General features: G+C 52.2%; 1 protein-coding gene across 3 annotated transcripts in view; it reads right to left on the bottom strand.

The window, feature by feature from the left end:
- The window catches only part of P2RY6 (pyrimidinergic receptor P2Y6), a 38,936-nt gene extending 11,926 nt beyond the window's left edge, over positions 1 to 27,010 (bottom strand). The window contains exons 1-2 of one of the 3 annotated variants that reach the window (XM_060400005.1): positions 18,582 to 18,631; positions 141 to 6,724 (exon numbers count right to left, since the gene is read on the bottom strand). The gene's annotated coding sequence lies outside the window, so the exon portion shown is untranslated. Of the gene's footprint in view, positions 1 to 140; positions 6,725 to 18,581; positions 18,632 to 26,854 lie in introns of those variants that run through there. The other 2 variants (XM_042232739.2, XM_015101074.4) reach the window with 2 other exon arrangements.
- Positions 27,011 to 27,237: the final 227 nt, after the last annotated feature.

Raw genomic sequence — 27,237 nt, 5'->3', positions numbered from 1 at the left:
CTTCTTTCTTTTTCTGATCCCCCAGTTGGGTGGAGTCCCTTCCTCTCTGCCCACCCCCTTGCCCAAATCTTGGATCTTCTTGAGATCAGTGCTGGACCCAGCCTGCCCGCCCACGGCCCCCGAGATGTACCAACACTCACATACAGCCTCCTGTCCCCGAAACGCACGTCTTGGTGGCCCCAAGTGTGTTGGGTCAAGGGGAGGCCAGACATGAAGCTCTCCACTCTTCTGCTCTCGGCCTGGTCTGTAACACCTCTGAAAGGGCAGCTTCCTCTGTTTCCTGCCACGTCTGTCTCTGACTGAAATAGCCCCTGCGGGGGCTGCCCCCTCCCCGCTGCCCTTCACACCAAAGCCTGATGGAAACTGAATCTAAGGAGCAAGAAGGCGGAGAAAAGTTCTGTTTCCCGGAACCCTCCTCACCCCAGCAGGAGAAACTGGGTGATGAGGATGCAGAGAAAGGTGGAGAGGACAGAGACTGCTGGTGGAAGGCCAGCCCCAACGATCTGACAGCTTCCTTTCTCCTCAGCCCTCTGTCAGTCTTCTCATCTATCTAATGAGTAGTTTGGTGATTAGAGAACTTTGGGGCCCTCTTTAACCCCTAAAGAGGGGTTTCCCTGCTGGCCCAGAAGATAAAGTCTGCCTGCAATGTAGGAGACCCAGGTTCAACCCCTGGGTCAGGAAGATCCCCCTGGAGGAGGGCACGGCAACCCACTCCAGTATTCTTACCTGGAGAATTCCATGGACAGAGGAGCCTGGTGAGCTATAGTCCATGGGGTGGCAAAGGGTTGGACACAACTGAGCGACTAACACTTTAGCTGTAATACCCAGACCCATCTTTTGGGTCACTCCTCCACCCATCCCTCCATTCTCTCTTTTTTTTGGGGGGGGGTGTGTGTGTGTGGATATTTTTAGATTTTTAAATTAATTTTTATTAGAGTACAGTTGCTTTTCAATGTCGTGTTAGTTTCTACTGTACAGCAAAACAAATCAGCCATATGTATACATGTATCTCCTCCCTTTCAGACTTGCGTCCATTCAGGTAATCACAAGGGGTTAAGCAGAGTTCCCTGTGCTACACAGTATGTTCTCATCAGTTACCGATTTTAGACATAGTATCAATAGTGTACAGGCTCAATCCCAATCTTATCCCCTCTTTCTTCATTCATTCAATAGCTCACTCCTGACAACCCACCTAGGCACTCACTTACTCAGCCACCTTCTCCCTTCCTCTTTCCCTCTCTTCACAAGCATGCACTGAGCAACTATATGCCATCAGATCCTCCCACGTTCCCCCACGTAGCAGTTACTAGTCCCTTCAACACTGCAGGCCCAGAGTTCCCCGGGAGTGAGGGGTGTAGGTTGTGGGGGTAGAGTTGATGCCCCAAGAACTTATCTGGGTGCGTTCTCCCTGTGTGCCAGCCCTCCCCTGGCTGCTCCTCACCACTGAACCAGCTATTAGGACAATCAGAGGAGGAGCTATGACTCCTTGCCGTCCCAAGAGGGCCAGCTCTGGTGGTGGAGACAGTACTCAGGGGGTGACCTGGAGGAGACAGTCTTTCATTTGGAGCAGAGGAGGCAAATAGGGGAGCAGGGACAGAGTGGTGCAGGGGATGGTCCCTGCTCAGGAGTTTGAGGTCCAGGTTCTCATTCTATCTTGGTGCCTACTCACTGTGTGACTCTGGCAGGGCCAAAAGTTTAGAACAAACTGAGAAAATTCAGGTTTGAATTGCCAATAAACATTTGGTCAGGGACCTCCTTGGAGGTCCAGTGGTTGAGAATCCGCCTTCCAATCCACAGGGGATGTGGGTTCGACCCCCTGATTGGGAAGCTAAGATTCCACATGTCATGGGGCAACTAAGCTGGAGCACAGCAACCACTGAGCCTGCGTGCTCTAGAGAGCCCCGTGCCATAGCTAAAGATCCTGCATACCGCAGTGGAGATCCTGCGGGCCGCAACTAAGCCCAGTGCAGCCAAATAAATAAACAGATATTTAAAAACAAAACACTTGTTCAGTTGTGCACAAGCTTATTGAAGTCTGTGCTAGGAGGTCGCTTGTGCCAGCTGACTGGGTGGATGTCCTGGTCTGATTTGTGCTGTGCTGGAGCTCAGGAGGGTAACGATGCCTGGCCTTCAGTCCAGCACTGCTGGATTCCCAGGACGACCTCCTTCGGTCACTCCCAGCCCCCACCAGGGTGTCTGTCCCAAGAATGGGAGCAGCTCCAAGGACTTCCTGAAGGTATCAGCCCCAGGATAGGGCTTGGGTCTCAGTTCCTGCCCTCTGGGTGGGCCTAGGAGGGAAAGTTCAGGTCTTATGGGTCATGGGTCCACTTGGAAGGGCTTCTGGAGAAGGCATGTCTGCTGCTGGGCTTTAAAGGGCAGAGACGACCCGGACACATAGAATGAAGAGGGCATCCCAGGCAGGATGTGAGAAATGAAGTATAAATATTGCAACCAGAGGGCGGAATAAGTTGTGTGAAGAGGGGACCAGTTGGGAAGCATGAGGAAGGGTGGCCTGTCATAAAAGCTCAAGCAGAGCCCAGGTGGCACCACCAGGACTTTCCCCACCAGGCTTTCCAGCCCCTGGGCCCATCGCATGGTGCTTCCTCTGCCTGGGACACTTTCACTCACTGTCTCTGAATCATCCCACTTATCCTTCCTTGTAGTTTTCTCATCTGTAAAACGGGAGTCTTTATTGGTACCTACCACACAAGCTGTTGTAAGAATTAAATGAACTCTGTATGTGAGCTGCCCTAGCACACAATAAGTACTTAATAAACGTTTGCTAACTGAATGAATCCACTCCAAGCCCAGCTCTGGGCTCCCTTAGTGCACCCCAGTCTCCAGAGATATCTGGGTCATCGGCACCAGGTATCTTTCATTTCTTCACTGCCCACCCTGAGCTGGATGTTCTATCTGCTGTTCTGGGCAGGTAGTGGTGGAAATTTTTCTCTCCATTTTACCAATTAAGGAACTAAGACTCAGGAAGGCTAGTGAGTTTTCCAAAGTGTCCCAGATTGGTGGCATTTCAACAAGGTCTTTCTTACTATACAGCCACCTTTTCCATTGTTCACCCAAAGCCCACGCTTAGATGGTCCAGCCAGAGAATTCCCTCGGTCTTCCCGGCACTGAGGGCCTCTGGCCAGGAGATGGCGCCAGGAGACTACCCAGGATAGTCAACCTGCCGCCTTCCGACCGCTGCCCTAAGACGAGGGCTGGGGGCACGTCTCTACACTGCGGGAGCCTGGCCCCTGGGGCTGGCGCTGAGCAACCTCAGGACTGGGTTCCCAACCTCAATTCCTCCTGACCCATGCCCCAGCCCTTCTCCCACTCATGCCCGGACAAGCTCCAGCCTTGTTCTCAGATCCCCCACCTGGGTGAGGCGACTCTCAGGAGCCAATGGGGACACTGGCAGGGCCCAGAGCCAGGGCTAAGCCGTCCAGCTGAGGAGGAGACCCAGGGAGTGTCTCCCAGACACCAAGCATTCACCGCCCAGCTCCACTCCATGCATGCTATTGGTGGAAACACTGAAGTCCCTCATCCCTCGGAGGGGACTATCTCTGCCATTTCCTACTTTCAGTTCAGACAACAATGCCTGGGGTTGGTCTCTGCCTGTAGCAGAAGCAATCCAGTTTAGACATAAGAAAAAACTGGTGGGTTGAAGCTCCCTGGGCCCCTTGGATCCTGGAGTCTCAAGATACCCCTTTTGATGACTCTGTAGCCTCATCCCATCCCAAACCTCGCCCCAAGGCCTTCTTATCGGGAAGGGATGAGGTGGCCTGCTGGCCAGAGGCAAGAGCTGGAAGCCTGAGTCACCACCTGCCAGACGGCCAGGAGCCAGCTCAGACCAGGCTGGACAAGGGAAGAGGCCTCCTAACCTTGGCCTGCCTGTCTGCCTTCTGGGAAACAAGGCCTGGAAACCCTCTTGTCTGCCTGTCCCCCCCGCCCCAGGTCTGTGAGCTTAGCAGCAAGGGCACAGGATGACAGAGATCAAGACCCAGCTTCCTTCCCTTGAGGAGTCAGACAAGCTGGGATCCATCACCAACTTGCTGTGTGACCCAGAGTGAGCCACGTACCCTCTCTGAGCCTGAGTTGTCACTAGATAAATGGCTAAATCCCCGAGGTCCGTTCCTCCCTGGCACCCAGAGAACAGTGGGCCGGGGCACAGCCAACCCCTCCTGGAGGGGTTTTGGTCTCACCTGGGGGACCAGGCTGTCTTTAAAAGCAGGCAAAACTTGGCAGGAGGATGGCACACAGAGAAAAGGAAATTTGATTTCTCTTTTCTTTTCCCACTTCCCCTTCTCACCTCCTGCTAAACAGAAATTAAAGCTGGAACTAAAATAGTCATTTTGAATGTAAGGAAGGGGAAGCCACAGCTTTGGGGAATTTGGAAGTTGAAGCTGCTGCTTCTAGTCTTTCTCTAGCCTCCACAGGTTGAGTAAAGAAGAAACTTGGCTCTCCTGCAGCTCAACTGTGTACAGGCCCCAGCTGCCCATTGGTGAGCTCATGTAATCCCCACCACAGTCTGGACAGATGTTCTTATTGTGCAACAATACTTCACAAGTCATTATCTCATTTACTCTTCAGAGTTGCCAGTACTTCACATGCCGTTATCTCCTTTACTCTTCACAGTTACCAACCCCACCTTGCAGATGAGGAAGCTGAGGCCTGGCAAAGTTAGCAAGAGTTTCTCTCTTAGGCACGTGTGTGTATGAGGAGGTCTGAGATCATGGTGACCTAGTGGGCAAAGAGCTGAGAAGTCACAGGCAGTCTTGGGGTGAGGAACTATGCCACAGAGCACAGCCCAGAGAGCCAGCTGCACAGACAACCCCTGCCAGAAGAAGGCGAATCCATAACGGCCGACTTTCCAAGTCCATGCCCATGGGGGCTGCAGCACCTCTCGACCAGGGTTCTGAGAGATTCCAGGACCTTTCAGTAAGCCCTCTTCCCTAGTGCCAGTGTGCGAGTGTCTTTATTTTTGCCTGGACCCCCGAGTCTGTCCCACTTTTAAAATCTCCCCATGGAGGTGCACCACTTGGATCTCCCTTCACGAAGGACCCTGCTGTTTAGCTGCAAGGGGTGCACATGGCTGACAGCCTCCACTAGTACCTTCAAAACCCACTTATCCTCCCAGATAACCAGGCTCTAGTCCACTGGGGAAGAAATGGCCCGGGTCCAGCTGTCTGGCTTGTTTTGCAGGCCATCATGGTTCTGCTCCTCTGTACTTTCTCCCACCTAATTCCCAGACCCCTTTCATGATGACAGCCTCCCCTCCTTCTTTCCCTGGAGCCTTGAGGATCTGGGAGTGAAAGGCCTGTGACCTAGATCTGCCAATGAGACAAGAGTGGGCTCCTCAGGCCCTGCAACTAGCTCAGGGGTGGATGGGCAACCTTCACTGGGTGCCTCCAATTCTGGAGTGTTTGCTAGAACGCTGGAAAGGAGTGAGGTCTCCCAGTGGGTTTGCAAAGCTAGTAGGAAGTGACCCTGGAGCTGCTGGAGCCAGGTTACCTATGTGCCTGGCACTATCCTACAAACTGAAGATACTACCACTAGGGAGGAGACTGTCCAAAATAAAGCCAAGGGATGGCAGAGTTGAGAGGTGGGAACACACAGAGGTGTTCCTCAGAACACCATCGAGCACCTGATTCCAGCTATGCCTGGAGCTTTACCTTGCACTTGACTTTTTGAAGGCATGAGCTAATACATTCCCCTTATGCTTCAGTCTGTTTAACCTAGGATTGTCACTTAAAATCAGGAGTCCTGCCTACAGTCCTGCACCCCGCTGCCTCCCCTCCCCATGGGCTGCCCCCAACAGCCCATCTTTACAGCTTTGGCCTTAGAATCGTAGTATCCCTGCAGTGGAGGCTGGAACTGGCCATGAGCCTGAAGGATACCAGCAGAGGGGCAGGCAGTGACTGAGGGACTGTCAGGTCCCGCCTGGATTCCATGGGGGCAGCCAGGAAGCACCCCCCATTCATTTGCCATGAGGAGAGCCCCTCTCCCATCAGCTTCTGGAGTGACCAGCCATCTCAATATCTCCTGAGAAGGAAACTAGAAAGGCAGAAATCCAGGGTCTAGTCTTAGACTCATCACTCCCTTGCTGTGTGATCCTAGGCAGGTCACTTCACCTCCCCAAGCCTCATTTTCCCAAACAACTTTACTGCTATAGCTTCTTGGCTACCCAGAAGGTAAGTGCTTTTGTGGCAGGATCTCTTTCACTCTTTCGACAGCCCTATGTGGTGAGCTGTTTATCCACATTTTACAAGACAAGGAAATGGGCTTTGAGAAGGCTGGTGACTTGCCCAAGGTGACATGGTGAGTCAGAGGTGAGCCAGGGGTAGTACACAGATCTGAATAATGATAAAGTCTATGCTCAGGAAGAGAGGTGACATTTTCCCTACAGGAAAACTGACGCCAGAGAGATCAGGAATTTTCTCAAAGTATACAGTAAATCCACAACTCCATCCTGTCTCTCGGAAACTCAGTGGCCTGAGATAGGACAAAGGAATGGAGACCAGGAGTCAGGGCAGAAAAGAACAACTCAAGGGACAATGTTAGCCAGACACCCTCATTTCTCTAACTTTGTTAGGAACTGGGGACAAGGTCTGCTTTCTCTCTGTGGCCCCAGAGACTAGCACAGGCTCCAGCTCCCAAGAGGCACTGGCAAATGCCGGACGAGTGGATCGGTCTGTAAAAATGAGCCTCAGGGCTCTGTCCTTGGTGCTGCCTGGCAAAATAAAATAAAACAAAACAATCAAATCAGATCTTTATCTTGGCTGATGACACAGAAGACTTGTCAGGGGGAATGAAGGTCACGGCCACAGGAATAGCACCTCTGAGCCTACCTGCGTCCCCCAGCCGCTGACCCTCAGGAAAGGCAGACCACCCACACTGCCTGAATGTTTACTGCAGGTTATGGTCCTGTCCACTTCACAGACACCGAGGCCCCAAAGGAAGGTAACTATGTCTTCAACTCTCACAGGCAAGGTTTGGGTGCAGAGAAAACTTCAGAGGAACCCCTCACTACCCACAAAAGGCAGCCCTCTGGCCTGGCCCTGCTGTGACCATCTCCAGCACCTGAGCCCATCTGGCAGAGACAAAAGGCCCAACTGGACCCCAGAGCTCAGGGGTCAATGATAAGTCTCTGCATTCTGGATCACCAGGCCAGAGACGTCTTAAGAGCAGCTGATACAGAGCTCTCCTCCACCCATCAGAGAAGGAGGCTCCCTGAAGCCTCTTTGACAGGCTTGTCTGGCCCCTGCTCACATACTCCCCATGACAGGGAGCTCATTCTTTACCAGCTGAGCTACCAGGAAGTCCCCTTTTCTCCTAGGTCACTGCATTTCACTTTGAGAGAACTCACTGAGACATATGCTTTGTCATACCAAGCCTGAGTGCTGCCCCCATCAACTGCTTCTGTTCTCCAGTCGAACCTGCCTCTGGGACCTTGAAGCTGGCTGCCCCCAATCCCTCAGGACACCCTGCAGAGACTGTCCCAAGACTATTCATCAGCTGGTCTTCATTCCCATCAGCAAGTCCAGGGTGCATGTCCAGGCCCAGGGAACCCAGTGGTGGAGCCCAGAAACCAGGCAGGAGGTCAGGAGGCCATAACCATTTCCAAACCTGGGGACAAAGCCCTTTGCCTCCATCGTGTCTCACTCCCTGCCTGGGGACTGTGAGGGGGGCATGGCCTTTTCCTCATCTTCATATGTGGGACTGGGGTCCCATCTGTGGCCAACCCAGTATGGGAGGAACAGTCCATTATGGGCATCTGAGAGGTGGCCTGGGAGGAAGAGAGCAAAGTCAGGCACCTGCCAGGCTCAGGGTGTTGAGTGGAGGGGCACTGGGTGCCGCAGGGGGTCTTGCTGTGGAGTACACTTTGGTGTGTGGAGTGTGTATGAAAAACATAGGACAGACCTTACTTCCTTCAGGTGGTCACTCAAATGACATCTTCCTGGTGAGGCCCTGTCCCTCCACTCCAGTGAAAACTAAACCTCCCACCAGCACACACTCATCTCCTCTTCTGCTGCATTTTTCTCCTTAGTGTTTATCATCTTTTTTTTTTTTTTTTGAGACATCAATGGTTTATTGGACAGGGGAGCACATACTATCTTTAAATGTATCATTTTATGTGTTTGCTTATTGTCTATCTCCTCCCATCAGAACATAAACTTCACCAGGGCAGGGATTTTCATCTTTTATTCACTGTTGCATCCCCAGTGCTTAGGGTGGTCCCTGACATATAGTAGGTACTCAATAAATATTTGTTGAATGGATGGATGGATGGATGGATGAATTTCTAGGGCTAGTTTGAGAACAGAGTAGACTTAGGAACAGAAATCTGATGGCTCATAGGGAACTTGACTCAAGGCTGTGTTTATACCGCAAGCTGCAGTTGGTACTTGCAGTGTGTGTGTTGGGGATTGGGGGCCAATAAAGACCCGTGGAGCTGCCCCTAACCGGTGGTGTGTTGAGATTCAGGCTATGGGCAGTCCCAGCTGAGAAGGGTGAACAGGACATGGCTGGGTGGGCCTGGGCTGCCTGCTTATTCCTCCTGGTCTGTCCAAGGTCTCTGTCTCCTCCACCTCCTCCACTGGCCCAGCTCCACCCTGCTCTCCCCCCAAGAGCCTCCAGCCTGCACACCATCACTCCCTTTGCACCAGGGCCTCTGAGTTGGAGGCTTCCAGCACTGGGCCAGCATCTTCTTGGCCCTTCTCCCTTCCCCTGCCAGCCTGGCCCTTCATCCCAGGACACCAGACTCCTGAGATCACAGCTCCTCCATTTGTATCCCTCATCCCTGGCACCAGCAGCCTGCTCAGCCCCGCACTGCCAAGCCAAATGTGGATGAAGGACATGACTCAGCCCAGGGCCCTGAAGCCCAGGAACTGATAGCCACTCAGCTTGGCTGAGCTCCCAAACTTCTGCCTGTCCCAGAGCAGCCTCTCTCCCTTCTCATCCAAAACTTTGCCCCATCTTTCTTGTTGGGCCTTCTCTCAACCCCAACAGCCTGCAACTCATCCTTCAGAGCAAAGGAACGCCTTTCAGAGGCGCCTCCTTCAACTCCCTGGGTCACAGAAATAAATACAAGGCTGGTTCCCGCCCTCGCCCCTGCTGGCTCCTTCCCTCAGCCCACAACACTCTCCATGCTCAGCTCTCCTCTTAGCAACACCTCTTCCTTGACCTGTGTCTCTCCAGGAGGAAGAAGCACAGTCTTCCTCCTTCACAATCAAGCTTCTGGGAGAGTCCTTGCTGCTCTGCTGCCACTTCCGCCCTCTCTGCCCCCATATCTCGCACCCATACAGTTGAGCCCTGGGCACTGTAAAGCAGGGAGTCTTTGGGCCCAGCTCAGCGGAGAGCAGTGGGCTCTGTCTTTAGAGGTGAGATGGGGCCTGGGAACCAGTGACTATCTGAGCCCCATCACAAGGAAATCTCAATCTCAGAAGTGACCTTGATGCCACAGGCTTTCAGAAAAAACAGGCCACTGTGAGGTGACTTCTGTTTGGTGTCACTCCTGCTGAGGCTGGTGCAGGGCTGGGGGGAGGGGAGCCCCATCTGTGGCTTCCAGGAAAAAGCCTGGACTCTGCTGGGAATTTGGGGTGGGGCTCTGTATAGGCATGGTACCACCAGAACATCTGTTTAGGGGGAACTGGGGAATTCTGGAGAGGTAGGTGAGAGGACTGATACCTTTACATAGCTCATGATATTTGTTTGAGAAAACATCAGTTGTCTGTATCACAGACTAGGGTGGGCTGTTGATCACAGAGCAGGTGAGGGTGGGGGCACAAAGCTCACTCGGCTATCCCCCAGTATCAGCCCTGATCATACAAAATATGAGCATCCACTCCCAGAGTGGGAGTGGGTCTCTCCTCAGCTCCCTCGAAAACCCAGAACTATTCAAGCCCAGTTATTCTAATTCTCCCCATCACTCCCATATACTTTGCCAAACCTACTCTGACCCGTGGGTGGGGTCCAGGTCAGTTAGAGTCAAATGTCCATTCCTGGCATCTCCAACCCTCTGCCAGCCATCACAGCTCCCTCTGCAGATCTTGGTACCTGGCAGACCTGGTTTCCATCCTGGCTCTGCAACTTATTAACAGTGACTTTACCTCTCTGAGCTTCAGTGTCCTTAATGATAAAATAGACATAACAATGCCCATCTCCCAGCACTGTTGGGGCTCAAGTGTAGTAATGAACCTAGAACACTTAGCCCAGAATCTGCTGCAAGCAGGTGTTCACTCAGTGGGGCTTCTTACTCATAACTTCATCACAGGCCAGCTTAGAAATGGCCTCACTTGCAATCTTTACTTGTCTACCCACTCACTCACTTATTCACTCATTCATTTGCCATGCATTTGCAGGGAGCCTTACAATATGCAGGACTTTCACTGGGCTTTGGTTTTTGTCCTTGGAAAGTCTCAGCTGATGGAAAGACAGATGGGGCCTCTGGGAAGACAGAGAAGACCCCATCCCTGCCTGGGTTATCAAGGAAGGCTCCCTGGAGGAGGTGCTTCTTTAGTGGACTATGGACAAGGAAGGGGAGGGTGTTCCCCACAGAGAGACGTGCCGGAGATATAAAGGCACAGGTATCCACAAGTGTTTGTGTTTGCAGGAGGTGTCCCAACAGGGACCAAAACCACACAATTGCCAGGCCACAAATTTGGCCTCTGCCTCATGGGCTCCAACCAAGGAACCCTAGATGGTTTGTAGAGCAGAGCAGAGGTGTGATCAGATTTGAGATTTAGGATGTTCTTTATGCTACTGGATGGAGGATGGATTGAATGTGAGACAACAGGGCCTGAAGAGGAGCCCCAGCCCTGGAAAAGGGAGGCTGCAGGGCCAGCTGGTGGTAGGGTCAAATCAGGGGCCTTGAATGCCTGGCTCACAGCAGGCTCTCTCCCCTCTTCTGCACCCCCTGGACAAGCTTTGACAGCCGTCTTGCTGGGAAGACAGACTGGAGGGGTTAAGTTCTCAGAGATAACCCATTCCAGTCCTCAGATCACAGATGGGAACCCAAGGCCCAGAGCAACGGGCCCTAGTCTCAGCCCTAGGGCTTCCCTGGTCTACAGCCTTGTAGAGTCTATGGAGGTCTTCTGTCCTTGAACTTGTCCCCCAGCCTGCCACCCCAGTCTCTTCCCAGGGGAAGCAAGGGTGTGGCTTTGGTAGACGGGGACTCAGAGGGGCCCAGAAGGATGACTTGTTCCAACTGCCCAGCCCACGTGGGCTCTCCCATTTCTGAGTGGGAAGAGGGGTCTTAGAGCTTCCTGAGTTCTCTTCTCTTCTCCTTCACACCCTTTCAGCAGCTAAGGAAACTGGGGCTCAGAGAAGAGAGGCATTCAGCTCCTGGGATAAACACAGCTCTCTGGGCCTTGGAATGAGTGTCAGGTGTGGGAGACACTGGGCCCTAGTCTCAGCCCTAGGGCTTCCCTGGAAGCTCAGTTGGTAAAGAATCCACCTGCAGGGCAGGAGAATGGGGTTCCATCCCTGGGTCGGGAGGATGCCCTGGAGAAGGAAATGGCAATCCACTCCAGTATTCTTGCCTGGAAAATCTCACGGACAAAGGAGCCTGGCAGGCTACAGTCCATGGGCTCGTAAGAGTTGGACATGACTGCACAACTGAATCACCACCAGTCTCAGCCCTGCTGCGTGGGGCTGGACTCATGATTCCTGAGGACACTCAGCTGGGGAGGGGTGGAATTCCTCCTGCAACAGCACCTGGCTATGGCCTGGCCCTAGTGCTCAGCACTGTTTCCAGCGCTGTTCCTAGGGCACACTTCCCTTCCTTACCAGCCTCTGGGAGGCACGGCTGAGGAGGTCAAAACAGGAAGAAACCATGTGCTCCCAGGAGCGAGGGTCTGGGCTGGCAGAGGAGCCCAGGCCCCACTCTGTCTAAGGGGACAAATGATCCCATCAGCACACCCAGGTCTCCCTGGGGGGCTTGGTGAGGAGGCCTGGCTCTGGTCCCTAGAGCCTGCAGACCTGACCAAGCCCCCTCCATGTCTGCCCTTGTGCTTGACCTTGACCCTACCCAGGGGAGTGAACGGACTGTGGCAGGTATATGGGACTGCCCTGGAGAGACGGTTAGTAACTGGTTACCGTGATCAGTGCCACGTGACGGCTACCCTCCAGTCTCACGAGGAGAGGCTGGTGCGGGGGGCGGTGGGCAGGACCCCACTCACTGCATTTCCCCGATGGGAAACCCAAGGCCCCACTTCAAATTAATCACCAAGCTCTGCTTGTTCTCCATCTTTATACCTGTCAGGCTGTCCCCTCCTCTCATCCTGCGGTCCCTGCCTCAGCCTATTCAGCAGCCACTTCCTACTCCGTGTCTTCCACCTCCCCAGCCAATGCATCCCCTTTCTGCAGCTAGAGAGGTCCTTGCTCAGGAAAAACCTAACCTCAGTGCTCCCCCGTCCAAGCATTGTTTGGCTTCCCAGTGCCTGGGGATAAGAACAAGCCTAGTCTCTGCTGATCCCTCTGTTCTCAGCATTCACATGCAACCCATCCACTCGCACATAAACCACAGGGCGCCAAGCCATTCTCACTTCCTGAGACTAGCTGTGCTCTCCATCGTGCCCCAGTCGGTGCTGCTTGTGCCCCTGGATCGCTCCACAGGGCAGGCGGCAGGCTCCGGCTGTGAACTCAATGACATGGGAGACCCAGATCCCACCCTCAGGAGCTCAGCATAGACAAGGAACATACAAGTACCTGAAGACCCACAGTCCGAGGCAGACATCCTGTTCCAGAGCCTGGTGGAAGCCCAGGCAGGGAGTGATGGTTCTGGGGGTAGGGAAGGCTCGATAGAGGAGGCAGCAACAAAATGGCCAAGTGTCCACAGAGGCCAAGGGCGTTTCAGACAAGAAAACAGCAAGGGCAGAGACTGGATGAGGCACATGGAAGGACGGTGAACACAGCTGGAGCAGCCAGTGTGCCAGCACGTGTAGTCAGAAAAGCGGATCAAACTTATAATAATAATGATACAAGAACTGAGCCTGGTGTGGCAGATACACAATACCCCATTTAATCCTCAGCATGACCTGTGAGATGATACTGGTATTGTTTTCATTTTATACTTCAAGTGGGAAAACTGAGGCACAGAGAGGTTAGTTGACTTGCCCAAGGTAGCCCAGGTAGAAAGAGTGACGGGCTATAAACCCAGGCAGTATGGGTCAGAGTCTATAGTCTTAGCTCCTACCGTGCACCAGGGCTGGGGTAGGGAGGCACTCAGGTGACAGGCCAGTCCAGCCTCTCCACTGCTCTGCCCAACCTGCCTGGGACCTGGCTTGCTAAGGTTCACCTTCTCACTAATCATAGGGCCCCATAAATGCTGCCTCCTCCAGGAAGTCTTAAGGAATCAACTAGAAGGATTCCCTCTACTTCCAGAAGCCCCCATGGGAAATCAGAGACAAGTATGACTTTTCAAACAGAGCCTCCTAAGCCCAGCTGCCCATTGGATTCCTGGACCCCCTCTGCCTGTCAAGCATCTCTGGCTGTGGGGAGCCCCCTCCTCCATTCCATGGTAACCTTGTTCATTCAAAGTGGGCACCTGACCCAGAGCTGGTCAGTCAGAGCATCCATCCAGACCCCTTACCAGTGATTGGTTCGGGGAAACCAATTAGGGTGTACCCCAGGATTTTGGTAGAATCAGCATGACAGTTTCCCTCCCGGGATTATTAGCCGCGAGGGCCATGGAAGCCTGGTGCTTCTGGAAAGGACTTGGATGAGAATGTAGTAGTCCAGTAGAAGGTCAAGAGAGGACCTTCCCTGGTGGTCCAGTGCTTAAGACTCTGCACTCTCAATGCAGGGAGCCTGGGTTGCGATCCCACAGGTCACAACTAAGACCTGGTATAGCCAAAAAAAATAAACATTAAAAAAAGAAAAGAAAATCAGGAGCAATGATATAAAAAGAGAGAGTACTGATGCCATCACTGTAATTGGTGGATCTAACTATATCTGATCTAGGTCTACTTCTGAATTTTTCTTTACATTCACTAATACAGTTCCTGTTCAAATTAATAGATTTGTCATATGCAATCAAAATATCCCTAACCAACATAATACCAAAACTACAGACAACAAAGGAAAAAATAAATTGGATTCCATAAGAACTGAAAACTTTTGAGCATTAAAGGATACCATCAACAGAGCAAAAAGCAACCCACAGAATGGGAGAAAATACTACTTGTGTAGGGCCTGCAAATCATACATAGGATAGGGGATTAGTATCCAGAATATATAAAGAACTCACTTCTACAATTCAACAACTACAAAAAAAAGCAATTCAAAAATTGGTAAAGACTTGAATAGATACTCTCCAAAGAATGTATCCAAATGACTAATAAGCACTCAAAACCTGTGTTTTGAAAAGATGCTCATCAAAGCTAATCAGTAGGAAAATGCAAACCCAAACCATATGGAGATAACACACTTCACAGTCATCAGGGTGGCTATTATAAGGAAAAACATGAAATAGCAAGTGTCGGCAAGGATGTGCAGATACTGGAACCCCTGGACATTGCTGGTGGGAATGTAAAATGATGCGGTGGTGAAAAACAGTAGCGGCAGTTCCTCAAAACAAAGAAAGCAACAAACACAGAACTACTAAAAGATCCAGTTTCACTTCTAGGTGAAAAGAAGGGAAAGCAAAGACTCAAACAGATATTTATACACCAATGTTCCTAACAGTGTTCTTTACAACAACCTAAAGGTAGAAACAGCCTAAATGTCCGCAGATGGAAGAATGGATGAACCAACGGTGGTGCTCACGTGGATGCTTGCTTTCGGTTTTCTTGGGCACACACCTAAGAAGAGAACTGTTGGGTCATACGGTAACTCTATGTCTAACTTCTGAGGAACTGATAAAATTTTCCAAAGGGGCTGCCCCATTTTACATTCCTATCAGCCACATATGAGAGTTTCAATTTCTCCATGTCCTCACCAGCACTTGTTACTGTCTTGTCTTTTCCCTTATTTCCATCCAAGCAGGCATAAAGTGGTCTCATACTGTGATTTTGGTTTACAGTTTCCTAATTACTCCTTTTTGGTTATCGTTTATATTTTACCTTTGCAGTACAGGTATTTCTGATCTAAGGCCTGACACCTTTGGTGGAACAAGTGCCCCGTAGAGTAGGAGAAGCGTAGTTTTCAGGGCCAGACTGTCCTGGTTTTGCCTCCTGTCTCAGCTTCTATTAATATTAGCTGTATGACCCTAAGCAAGTGATATAAAACTCTGAGTCTCAGTTTCCCCACTGACTAGATGTGGGTGACAGTATTAACCTTTCATGGTTGTTGCTGTTGCTGTAAAGATAAATCTATAACATAGCCATGGTGCGGGCCTGGCACAAGTAGGTCCTCAGTGACTCACTAAGTCTGAGAGTCTGACAGTGGAGTTTTCCAAGTTGGTCAGGAGACCTAGGCTAGTGACTGTTCAGTTTTTAATCTATTGTCTGTTTTATTTGAGCAACTTTCTACAGCAGAGGTATTTTAGGCTGCCTCAAACCTCAGCCTCTCTGTGCTTCTATTTTCCCTCTGTGACATGAGAAATGAGACTGCGCACCATAATGTCAATGTTTGTCAATCTGGAGGGTTCATTCTAACACCTTAAAAGTCTTGTCTCTTGCCTCAACCATCAGACTGATGATGGCTTCACTGCTACTTAGAGGAATATCTCATAAAGAGCTCTCCAGGGTGAGGAAGGAAGTGAATTAAACCTTCCTATGTGTGTGCTAAGTCGCTTCAGTTGTATCTGACTCTTCGCGACCCTATGGACCATAGCCTGGCAGGCTCCTCTGTCCATGGGATTCCCCAGGCATGAATACTGGAGTGGGTTGCCATGCCTTCTTCCAGGGGATCTTCCCAACCCAGGCATTGAACCCATGTCTCTTATGTCTCCTGCATTGGCAGGCAGGTTCTTACCACTAGCACCACCTGGGAAGCCCCAAACCTCCCTAAGAACCTACAGGTAATGTTATGTGCAGTATTTTCTTTTGTCCACTCCATGAGCTGGCCAGGTAGGTGTTAGTACCCCATTTTACAGATGGGGAAGTTGAGATTCCAAGAAGTCAAATGACTTGTCTGAAATCACATGGCCAGCAAATGCTGGTACCTAGATGCAAACCCAACTCTGATTTCAACATCTGATTTTTTTTCTCTGTGCAGAGTGTCCCCCACCCCCACCCTGCCTCCCAACAGAAGGCCCTTCGAGAACTTCTGAATGAATGAATGGCTGATTCTCATCCTCCTGACTTGACAGAGCTATTGTCATCTCTTTGAGCTGAGATCTGCCTCTTAGACAACACAGGTCAGCTCTCTCCTGGGGTCACAGAACAACCTCTACTCTGTTCCAGGACATAAAAATCAGTGCTACACAGGGAGTCAGGATGCCAGGCTCTGCCCCCACTACAGATCTAACTCATCCAGGCTTCAGTACCCAGCCCATGAGTTCTTTAAGCCAAAGACTAGGTCTCCTCACCTCTGGGCCCCTGGCACGCTGCACAGGGCTTGGCACATACGCCACTGAGCCAGCCTAGGCCATCTCCATAGACCCACACTTGCATCTTGCCCAGGCCTGCCCTCACATGGGAGCAGTTAATGACAGGGCTGGCTCTGGGGCAGGGGTAACAGGAAGGTACCTCCACATGCCCAGCTTAGGGCACTGGCTCTTACCAGATGTGCCAACAGTCAGAGAGGAACAGTCAGAGCTGGGCCAGCAGATCCTTACCTCAGACTGAAAGAGAAACCCACTTCAGATACAAATGGGGAAATGGCTCCAGGATAAGAGGGGTGAGGTGGGTGTCACTGGGGAGGGCCCGATAGACACAGCTTCCTGAGAGCCTTGACCGGCCTCTGTTGCAATGGCACCTGTTACTAGGCTCCACTAACTCACCCCTCCTCTAGGGAGGACAAGTTAGAATTTGGGTCCAACATGGGACAAGACACTTTAATTTCTCTGAACCTCGGCCTCCTCAACTTCAGAATGGGGTAACAATAATCTTGGCTGCATTTGCTTTCATGTAAAGCACTTAATACATAGTAGGTGCTCAATAAATGATAGCCATTGTTATTATCACTTAACCTTTTCTTTTAGCACAATATTGACTGAGTGATTTATTCATCTGTTCTTTCATTCATTTATTCATTCAGTCAACCAGTCGGTACACCCCTGGCTAGGTAGGTTGCAAGAGTAAAGGATAAAGATTTTGGAGTGACATAGGAGTTGAAACCCTGTTGCCACTAGTTGGGATGCGTAATGCTGGGAAAGCCATTTCCCCTCACTGAGACTTCATTTCCTTGCCTGTAAAATGAAATTAGGCAGTGCTGGGGGTTTTATGAGGAGCCAAAGGGACAGTGATGTGCCAGTGGCTGGCACAGAGCCTTGGAGGGAAAAGCAGGTGGCAGGTGGGCTGTGCAGAGGAGCCAGGTGAGCTGCCAGTCCTCCAGACTGGGCAGCTGGGCCTCCAGGGCAGGATGGGATGAGAACAGGCTGGAGGGGAGAAGAGTCGGTGAGCTCAGAGACAACTGCTGTTTCTGGACCAAGTTCACCCTTCTGGTAAACTAAGAAGCAGTGAGGAAACATGGAAAGAGAGACTGGAAAAAGTTTAGGGGAGAAAAGTGCCAGCCAAACGGGAAGCCTTGGGCAGCACGGAGTTACCCCCCAGCCAGGTCAGGGGACCATGCACAGACACACACTCATGAGCTGCACATTCTCACTCAAGCAAACACACCCAAGGGCTTGCACAAACACACACACAGACGCACCATCAGAGGCCCAGCACTTCAGAGTCTGCAGGCAGCCTTCTCATTTATCACCTCATCTGATACAGACGGGTGGAGAGACTGTCCCTGGATTGGCTTCGGGACCCATTCTAGAGCCGCCAAGAGACGTGCGTCCCCAGTACCTTCCAGAGTCCAGGGCCCATCCCATGGGCGGTGCTGCTCAGCATTCCCTGTGTGGTGTCGTTGTAGTTGGATGACAACAGAAATGCCAGAAAAGTTTTAACCCAGCTCCCCCAGATACACCTGTTCATCCTGCTGTGCTCCCCTTTAACAAATCACACCAGGACTCCGGACTCACTTTCCTCACCAGTCACACGGAGGCAAGTGCCTCTTCCATGGATGCCCATATGGTCCTAATTGGTCCCAGCCTCTTCCCACCACAGACTCCTGCGGGCACAGCCTCCACTCTGAGGGGCGCTCATCAGCATATAACACTTAGTTTTCCAAAGCTCAGGGGAGAGCACTGTTACCCCCATTCTACAAACTGAGGCCCAGAGAGGGAAAATGACTCAGACCAGGCCTGTGTGACCCCCAGTCCCGCCTGGACTGTTCACTCCTCCTCATAGCCCAGTCCCCACATCGTCGCCGTCTCCTCCACCCTCTGCTCTGCACAGAATGTAGCTTTAGCCACAATCAGGCCAAAGAAGGGAGGAGGACCCCCAAGTCTGGTCACACTCTCTCTCCATGAGAGAGTGGGCTCATGACCTGCAATGAGCCAAAGTGGCTGCAGGTGGTCCCTGTGCCAGGCTCTGGCAGTGGGGGGTGTGTGGCACTCTGCTAGCACCCTCAGGGCACTGACCCAGAACACTCACCCAGGAGGCAGTGAGCGCCACGCAGGTCCGTCAAGAGTCGGGAAAATTCTGACTCCTGGAGCGGTCCCTCCTTCTGGTCAGTTCCTGTGCCCCCAGCTGTCACATGTACGGCTCACTGTCATCCCCGGAGACAGCCAATGAGGAAACCGAGAAATCGAGGAGGGGAAGTAACTTGCCTCAGCCCAGAGCTGGCGAGCAGCAGGGCGGGGACCCAAATCCCAAGAACGTTCCAGCTCAAGGCCCTAAAGCCAAAGCTGACCCAGCCACTGCCCAGTCACTTCACGCTCTGAATGTGATCATCCCTGGAATGATACTATCAAGTCAACCCCAACGGCTGCTGGGAGGACTGAGTGAGGTGGCATTTAAAGACCAGGGGCTTGGCACTCAGCAGATGACTGTTTTTCTCCTCATCTCCACCCCACCCCTCAGCCCTCTCCTGGCCTTTCTCAAGTCCTGCAGAGAGTCACTGCCACTCCAGGGAATAACTAACCTGGTTTTCTCAGCAGCGCCTGCAAGGTCCATTAAAGGATGTGGAGACCCTGAGACCAATGGCTCTATTGTCTGGTCCTCAGCCCACAGGTCCAGATGCCATGGCCTCCCTCAGGGGACTGAGGATGGCTCCTCAGATTAAGGGTGACTTGGGCGGGGGAGTCTGAGCTCAGGCCAACCCCCATCCCTAGCTTCAATCCAACCTTGGGCTTGGGTCTGATAAGAAGGCAGTCAGGGGGACTTTGCCTCAGGCCGGTGGTGGGTCTGGGCCAGCCTCTCCCCATCCGAAGACTAGTCCTCCTCCTCTTTCTTTTTTACAAGTATTTATTAGGCACCTTCTCTGTGCAGGTAATGTTCAATGCATCTAAGAGCACAAAACAAACTCCTTGCCCTCACGGCAGCTACATTCTAGCAGGGGAGACAAATTTATTTAGTTAATGAGCAAATATGTAGCAGGTCAGGTGGTGATAAGAACTATAAACAAACATAAGGGAGGGTAAGGGACAGAGATCCACAGGGATGGATGGGACTTTCTAGATCTTCTCACAAGACCAGCTCCCACCTAACCTGAAGCAGACCCCAGGCCCAGAGCCCCAACTCTGTGCCAGTCCCTGCCCTGGTGGATCACAACAGAGGCCAGGGGCCCAGGCTGGGGATCTGCGGGCACAGGCCACAGCTCAGGACCCCCAAGGCTGCAACATAGAGCACCCAGAGCCTGCCTTCCACTCACAGCCCTGTAGATGCTTTCCCCAGGATTGCAAGAGAGTACCCAGTGACCAACCCTGATGTTCCATTGTAGAGACAGAGTGTGAGTCCAGAGAGGGGCAGAGATCTGCCTGGAGCACACAGTAATGCAAAGGCGTCTTTGTTCCCCTCTTCTCTGACGGGTCCATAAGGGTGGACTAAGGGCTGAGCCTCAGCAGGGCACTGACCTGTGAGAGGCTGCCTGTGTCCTCAGCCAGCTCCTCCACTAGGCCCACCTAGGAGCAATGGCCTGCTCCATCCTCCCAGTTCTGATAGCCAAATTCTCCTTCTCTAAGCCCCTGGAGGCTGAAACCACTTCCCCTAGCCCAATCTCAAGAGACCAGAATTTTGGTCAACTCTACCTTCATGTGAGTCCCATCCAGCCCAGTGGATCTCCACCCATTCCCCTCCCTCATGTCATGACCTGACTTAGAGCTCTTATCACAACCTGACCTGCTACCTGCCTCAGTTCCCTCATCTGCCAAATGAAGAAACAAAGGCAATTAGTCTTGGGACTGTCATGAAGAATGAGCAAGACACTGGCCAGAAGGCAGTCTGCAGACTTTCAGGTGCTACTCACATGACAGAGGTTGTTATAGGCTCAACATGCCTGTGTATCCGAAAGCCAGCCTCCTCACGCTTGTGGAGCCTTGAGACAACCCCCAGAGCAGGGTCTTGACCCTTGATGGGAAATAAGTGAAAATTCCACAGAACCAGTTCTTCAGAAAAGAGAAAAACATCCCTGCTCCCAACCAGCAGGCTGGCAGCTGACAGGAAAAGCCCTTCCTCTGTCCTTGTGGTGAGAAGGTGAGCGGGGAGACATGGAAAGGGAGAGTTGGGAAGCCCAGGAAAGCTGTCTTTATTCTAGCAGGAGAAAGTGTGAGCTGAAGTAACTATGCACCTCAGGCCCCTAGACTGGGAGAGGATGTTCCCACATGAATGGCAGGTACACATGTCTGCATGGGGTGGGAGGTCAGCATTGTGTGGGTCTGACCTGGCAGATGCCTATGTATTCACAGGGGTGCATGTGCTTGGAACTGCACCCGTGTGTATATGGCACATGTGTATCTGTGGCCCTGAAGTCTGTACATTCACACGTATGTTTGCCTGTGCTTGTGTCTCTGCATGTGGTACACACATGTGCCCACTACTGTAAGTGAAAGTGAAAAGTGAAAGTACTAGTCACTCAGTTGTGTGTGACTCTTCATGACCTCGTGGGCTGTAGCCCAGCAGGCTCCTCTGTCCATGGGATTCTCCGGGCAAGAATACTGGAGTGCGTTGCCATTGCCTTCTCCAGGGGATCTTCCTGACCCAAGGATTGAACCTGGGTCTCCTAAATTGCAGGCAGATTCTTTACTGTCTGAGCCACTAGGGAAGGGATGCCCACAAACCCCCAGTGCACAGGCCTTATTTTCCCAGGCTCGGCAATCCTTGCCACAATCTCAGGCAGGCTAGGATGCCACGGAAGATTTGTGGGGTTCCTGGTCACAGCAGGTTCTCAATTTCCCTGGGAACAAAAGCACCTGCATAAGAGGAAAAGGAATACTTAGAGGATTAACTTAGCCTGCTTAGCTCTGGATGTAGGCTTCTCATGTGAGGGGGTGTGTGCCAAAGGGCAAAGCCCTTTTCCTGGGGTCCTCAGACCCTCTGCTGCTGGTGGGCACTGACCCCTGAAGAGCTACCCTCCTGCCTTCCGTCACCAGCAGGAACCCCTGTCCAGGTACAACAGTCAATCACTTTGCAGTTTACAAGGATCCTATCCACAGCCAAGTCCTCACAGAGTGGAATGAAGTATGGACTTCGAGCAAAAGCACTGGTGTCCTTCGATAGCAGGTCAGGAATGTGCCTGGAGGCCTCACCTCAAACTAACGAATCAGATCCTCAAGGGATGGAGGCAGACATTGACACTTGAAAAGCACTGATACAGAACATTCCATACAGAGCCAGCCTCTCATCCTGCCAGTTCTCCCAGGATGGCTAAGGCCCATTCAGGTAATCTATACTGGCAACCACAGAACTCACCAGAGTGCTTATACTATCTCACTTAATCCTCACACACCCACACAAAGTAGGCACCATGATTATCACCATAACAGGTATGGGAAAGTGAGGCACACTGAGTGGATAGGTAACTTGCCTAAGGTTCATATAGCTAGTAGTAGCAAAGCCAGGATTTGAACACTGCTCCATCGTGCACCAACGTTTCCATGTCTGGGTGGGAGTCAGTAAGGTGGGAGAGGCAATTAAAAAAAAAAGTGAAAAATCCAAGAATCAGTGGATGTTCTCATGAAAATCTAGCAAATACCAGATTTTACTGGTCGACGGCTTTAGAACTTGCATCTCTGTGCATAAAGGGCTAGAAGCAGCTCAGACAAAAGCCACACATGCCGCATGATCCTATGAGAGGCAGAGCAGAAGGGCGGCAGCAGAAACATAGACTGAGATGGTGAGTGAGCTTGCCGGCAGCCAGAAGTAAGGGGGGAGGTAGGGAGGCTGCGAGGATTCCAGAGCCTGGCCAGAGTCACAGGGCTGGAGACCAGGCGACCACTGGAGAGATGCAAGGGAGGCAGGTTGTCTGGGGCTTGGTAATTGAATGGGGGGAATGGGGAATAATGAGAAACGAGGAAGAAGTCAAGGATACACCCAAACCCCTCCTTCCTGTTAGGGTGACTGGAGGGCAGAGAGCACACAGGCAAGGACTGGACAGCCTCACACAGCAGGTGCCTGGGGAGTGTGTGCTGCCTGCCCCCCTCTCTTCATTCATGCCAACGCCTGCTCATACTAGGGCCAGTCCTACCCTCACCCCGCCTCACTCAGCCTAGAGGTTCAGGACCCTCCTGGCTTCACTCTTCCACCAATCTCTTGGGGGTTACTGGTTTACAACCCCAGCCTCCAGAGCCACTGCCTGAGGTCTTTGCTTCAGTCGTCAGCTCAGGGGCTCGGGGGTGATCATCAGGAAATAATGAGGGCAAACTTTGTGAATCAGCAAGCCTGCTGCCCAGGGCTCCGGGCAGTGGAAATGCTGCAGGGCAAGGGGTGATGCCCAGGGAACCCCCCATCTCTTAAATTCTCCACCAGTACAGGGTTCTGCCACAGGGAACTGCCCCCATCCAGCCCCTCCACCCCACTCCTCTACCTCGCCCCTTAGTTCTTTAAGTTCTGAGACCAATTTCTTGGGACTGAGGCTGAGTGGAGAGAAGGGAAGAGGGATCACAGTCATGGTGCCTTCTGCTGTATTTTCACTTCTGTTCATCTCTCATTCGTTTCTTTATTCTCTCCTCACTCATTCAGGCTTCCCAGATGGTGTTACTGGTAAAAACCTGCCTGCCAATGCAGGAGATGTAAGAGGTGGATTTGATCCCTGGGTAGGGAAGATACCCGGGAGGAGGGCATGACAACCCACTTTAGTATCCATGGACGGAGGAGCTTGGCAGGCTACAGTCCATAGGGTCGCAAAGAGTCGGACATGACTGAAGCGATTTAGCATGAATGCTTCCTCATTCAACTAATATTTATAGACTGGTCCAAGGACTGGGTTTCCACGATAGTGCTGGTGTCCCCAGTGGTCAGAGAGAGAGAGAGATCAGGGAGTTTTAGTCTTGCAAACCAGATTGCCAGAGGAGTGACTTTTTTGTCCAAAGTCACACAGCTGAAGTGGGGGCTGGCCATCAGCTCTCCACTTGCAGCCCACGCTGAGTTCAGATTCAGCTGTGCTCTAAAGCTGCTGTTCTTACTAGCACTACAGGGATCTTTCTACGATCTAAGGTGCTTGGAGAGTCTCTCAGACATAATAACGTTTGCCTTTGGGTTCTCCTCAGCCCCATTTCTTCTTCTTTCCCTTCTTCTTTGTGTTTCCTCCAAGAGCCCAGTGATCCCACAAGTCCCTCATCCTGTGGGGAACGATGACAACTCGGGATCTGAACAGTTTCCTCTCCTGGGACACCCTCCCTTGAGCCACGATCTACTCCGAGCACCTCCCTTGCCCTGATGAGAAGGAACCTCTGGGCTCACTGTCATTCCTCCCAGGCAGCATGTGCTCATGGACCAAGGACCTTCCCTCAGCCCAGAGAAGCAGTTCCAATGGTTGTGGCTGGTTGTGCAGGCCCTTTCCTGGGGGCTTCTCAAATAATTCTGCTGACGTGACCTCCTGGTAGTTTATAAACTTGAAAGTGTCAGACTGCCAGAGCCAAGGTCAGAATGCTTGAATATTGGAGCTGGAATCAGGAAATGTTATAGCTGGAGGAAAGAAGTTGGAATTGGGATTACAGACTTTTTTAGAATGTTTGAGTTGAGATTACAGACTCTTAGAGCTAGGGCTGTAGAATCATCAATAATTAGAGCTGGAATTACAGATCAAAGGAAATGAAAGACAGAAATGATGCCAGCATTACTCCATTCCACCCCTTGGACATTCAAGAAGAGAGAGCTGACCCTGTCACCCAGCCCATGGGGTCTGGGCCAGGCCTTCCGCTGCCCCGCAGGGCTCTGTTCTCCAGATCTCCTAGAGTGGCATCCAGGGCCTCTGGGGCCGAGGCACTGCCTGCCTGGGGACAGTGGGGACAGTGGTCTGCCGCTCCCCTATCCTGAGCCTCACTGCCAGTGCACCACAGCACCCCGCCACCACCCTGGATATATTTAGGTGCCCTCCCTAAATAAATTTCCACAGCTCTGGCCACTGCCTTTTAAGTCCCCTCCTCCTCTGAGGCCTCCAGGCATCTTCTCTAAACTGACCCAGGAATAAGGGCTCTTGCCCGGCCAAGGCAAACATTTCTCCACTAGAACAAAGCCCAGCCTGAGGGGTCTCCTGGTCCACTCAGTCTGGAGCTCAGACCCACCTGCTGGAACTCTTGACACTGCAGCCTCCCTCTAGCTCCCAGGGCCTGCTCTGCCCTGAGGACCACACATCCTTGATCCTGCTCTTCTCAACTTTCTTCATTCCAGGCAGAGAGCACTCCTGCCCCTGCCACCACAGTCCCCAAGCATACACACACACACACATACACACACTCGCGAGCACAGGCCAGCATTCCTCTCTTTCCTCTGGTGTTTGTCAGGAGAGAGGCCTCCATCCCAGCTCCACGCTGCCCTGGCACCTCTCCTATCGGCCTCTCTCCCACGCTCCATCCCAGGCCTTGCCAGAGACGCAACATCTTCCTCTTTCAGACTGAATCTTCCCAGGAGCCAGAGAGTCACTGAGAGTTCAATAGTGATCAAGGCTGGAGACAGGAATGGATCCCTCAGGCATTCTTAAATGGGAGACCCTCAGACTCCCACCTGCCCAGCTCCTGGGCGATCATTGGCCTGTGGAATTGGAGAATTCTTAGGGCAGGAACGGAACCACTATGGGGGGCGGGGAGGGGGGCTCCATCACTATCATTATAGTTTTATAACCTGTTAAGAGTTTTTTATGCACCAAGCACTTTACATCCAGGAACTCATTCAGTCCTCACAATAACCCTACAAGGCAAACACAATTAATGTCTCCATTTTACAAAGGAAGAAACTGAGGCACAGAAAAGTTTTGCCCTAAGTCCTACATGTAGAGAGTGCCAGAGGTAGGATTTAAACCAGGCCTTGACAACAAAACTGCCGTGACAGTCCCAGGTGGTGGCCTGCTATAGGAACCCCCTTCCCCATGGTCTCCTGGGGTCCTGTAGCCTCTTTCTGCCTAGCCAGTGCAGAAAAGATGAGACCATTATTGAGAGTCAAGAGTTCCTCCTAAGAAGCCCAGTTTCCTTGCCCCTGCACTAGAGATGACTAAGACCCCACCACAGTTTCCCCATGCAAGACACACCCCCACTCCACTGTGACCCCTTCCTTCACACACAGTACACAGCTCCAGTGTCCCACCACACAAGTCTGCTGCACGCATGCTCGCACGCCACGTACCAGCCACACTGCCGCACTCCCCCAGGAGGTCTAAGCCCTGCCATCTCTGTTTGGAGGACAGGTAGGGGGTTCCTCCGATTTTGCAGGTGCCGGAGGGCTCCCAGCAGAATAAACCCAGCTTATCACCAAGCCCTGTGTCAACTCACTGGATAGGAACTTACCAGAAGATATTTTTGTGCACTCTATAAAAACATTACATAGAGGGTTGCAAAATTCACATGAGTGTTGAAGATTAAACAATGAGACTTCAAAGAAGCTTCGTGTGTGTGTGTGTGTGTGTGTGTGTGTGTGTCTTTGCTCATCCATGCATGCCTGTGGGAGAGTGAGCATGGGACTATCTGCACTTCCTCCAACCAGATCCAGGGTGAGCTTTCACTCTCCCAAGCCCTTCGGGGTGCTGGGTAAAAAAAGCCAGAACCACCCTAGGGTCATGGGAAGTAAGAGCTACATGAATGCTTCTCATCTTGCATTATTTGGCTCAGCATGCTTCACAGAGCCATGGATGTGCCACACATAGAGAGCACACGTTTCACAACAGGCACAACAAGCATGCGTGCACCGTCATGTGATGGTTCCCACCACACAGTGGGCACACACCCTGGGCACACACGTGGAACCCCCAGGTTACCCTTGCACAGTCACTCACAGCTGTAGATAAGTACCACACAAACTTTTTGCATGCAGAAAGCGAGTTAGTCGCTTCAGTCTGGTGGGACTCTTTTCAACCCCATGGACTGTAGCCCACCAGGCTCCTCTGTCCAGGGAATTCTCCAGGCAAGAGTACTGGAGTGGGTTGCTGTTTCCTTTTCCAGAGGATCTTCCCGACCCAGGGATCAAACCCGGGTCCCCTGCATTGCAGGCAGACTCTTTACCGTCTGAGATACCAGGGAAGCCACAATTCACTGCTCACACACACACCACGCACACACTGTATACATTCAGTACACACACGTTGCCCACATTAATTTCTTAAACATTGCCCACAATAACCCCAGACCCCCCACCCCGACACTCTCCATCCCACACCCATACTCACCACACTCACTTCCGGGAACCCCACCTGGGGCGCCAACGCATGGGCAGACGTGCCCTGTACCCGTGCGCCCCGGCACCGCCTGCCCCTCGGTCCCCTGCCCCGGACCGGCCCTCACCTGGACCGCGCAGCACCAGTGCCGGGGTGAGAGTGCCGGGGACGTCGCTCTCTTTGGCTATCGGCTATCTAGGCAGCCCCCGGAATTCAAGCGCAGCGTGGGCAGCAGCAGCAGCTCAGACCACCCGGGCCTCCCGGCTCCTCGCGCCGCAAGAGCAAGGGGGCGGGGAAGGGGTGTAGCCGTGCAGCCCTGCGCCGGCGCTGGAGTCCGCCCAGTTGGGCTGGGCTGGGCTGCCCGCTGCTGGGGGCTCCGAGGGAGGTATAGATTTGGAAGAGGCCACAGGGGTCAGGGTCTGCTGCTCTGAACTGGGACCCAGGACCCCTGGACTCCGTACCAGATTCCCTCACCGCTTCTACCTTCCCTTGGCCTCAGTTTCCCCCTTT

Source organism: Ovis aries, chromosome 15 (assembly GCF_016772045.2).
Source record: "Ovis aries strain OAR_USU_Benz2616 breed Rambouillet chromosome 15, ARS-UI_Ramb_v3.0, whole genome shotgun sequence".
In the NCBI taxonomy this organism is placed as follows: Eukaryota; Metazoa; Chordata; class Mammalia; order Artiodactyla; family Bovidae; genus Ovis; species Ovis aries.
Note: the sequence above shows the minus strand (reverse complement) of the source record. Positions and strands in the feature narration are given on the sequence as shown.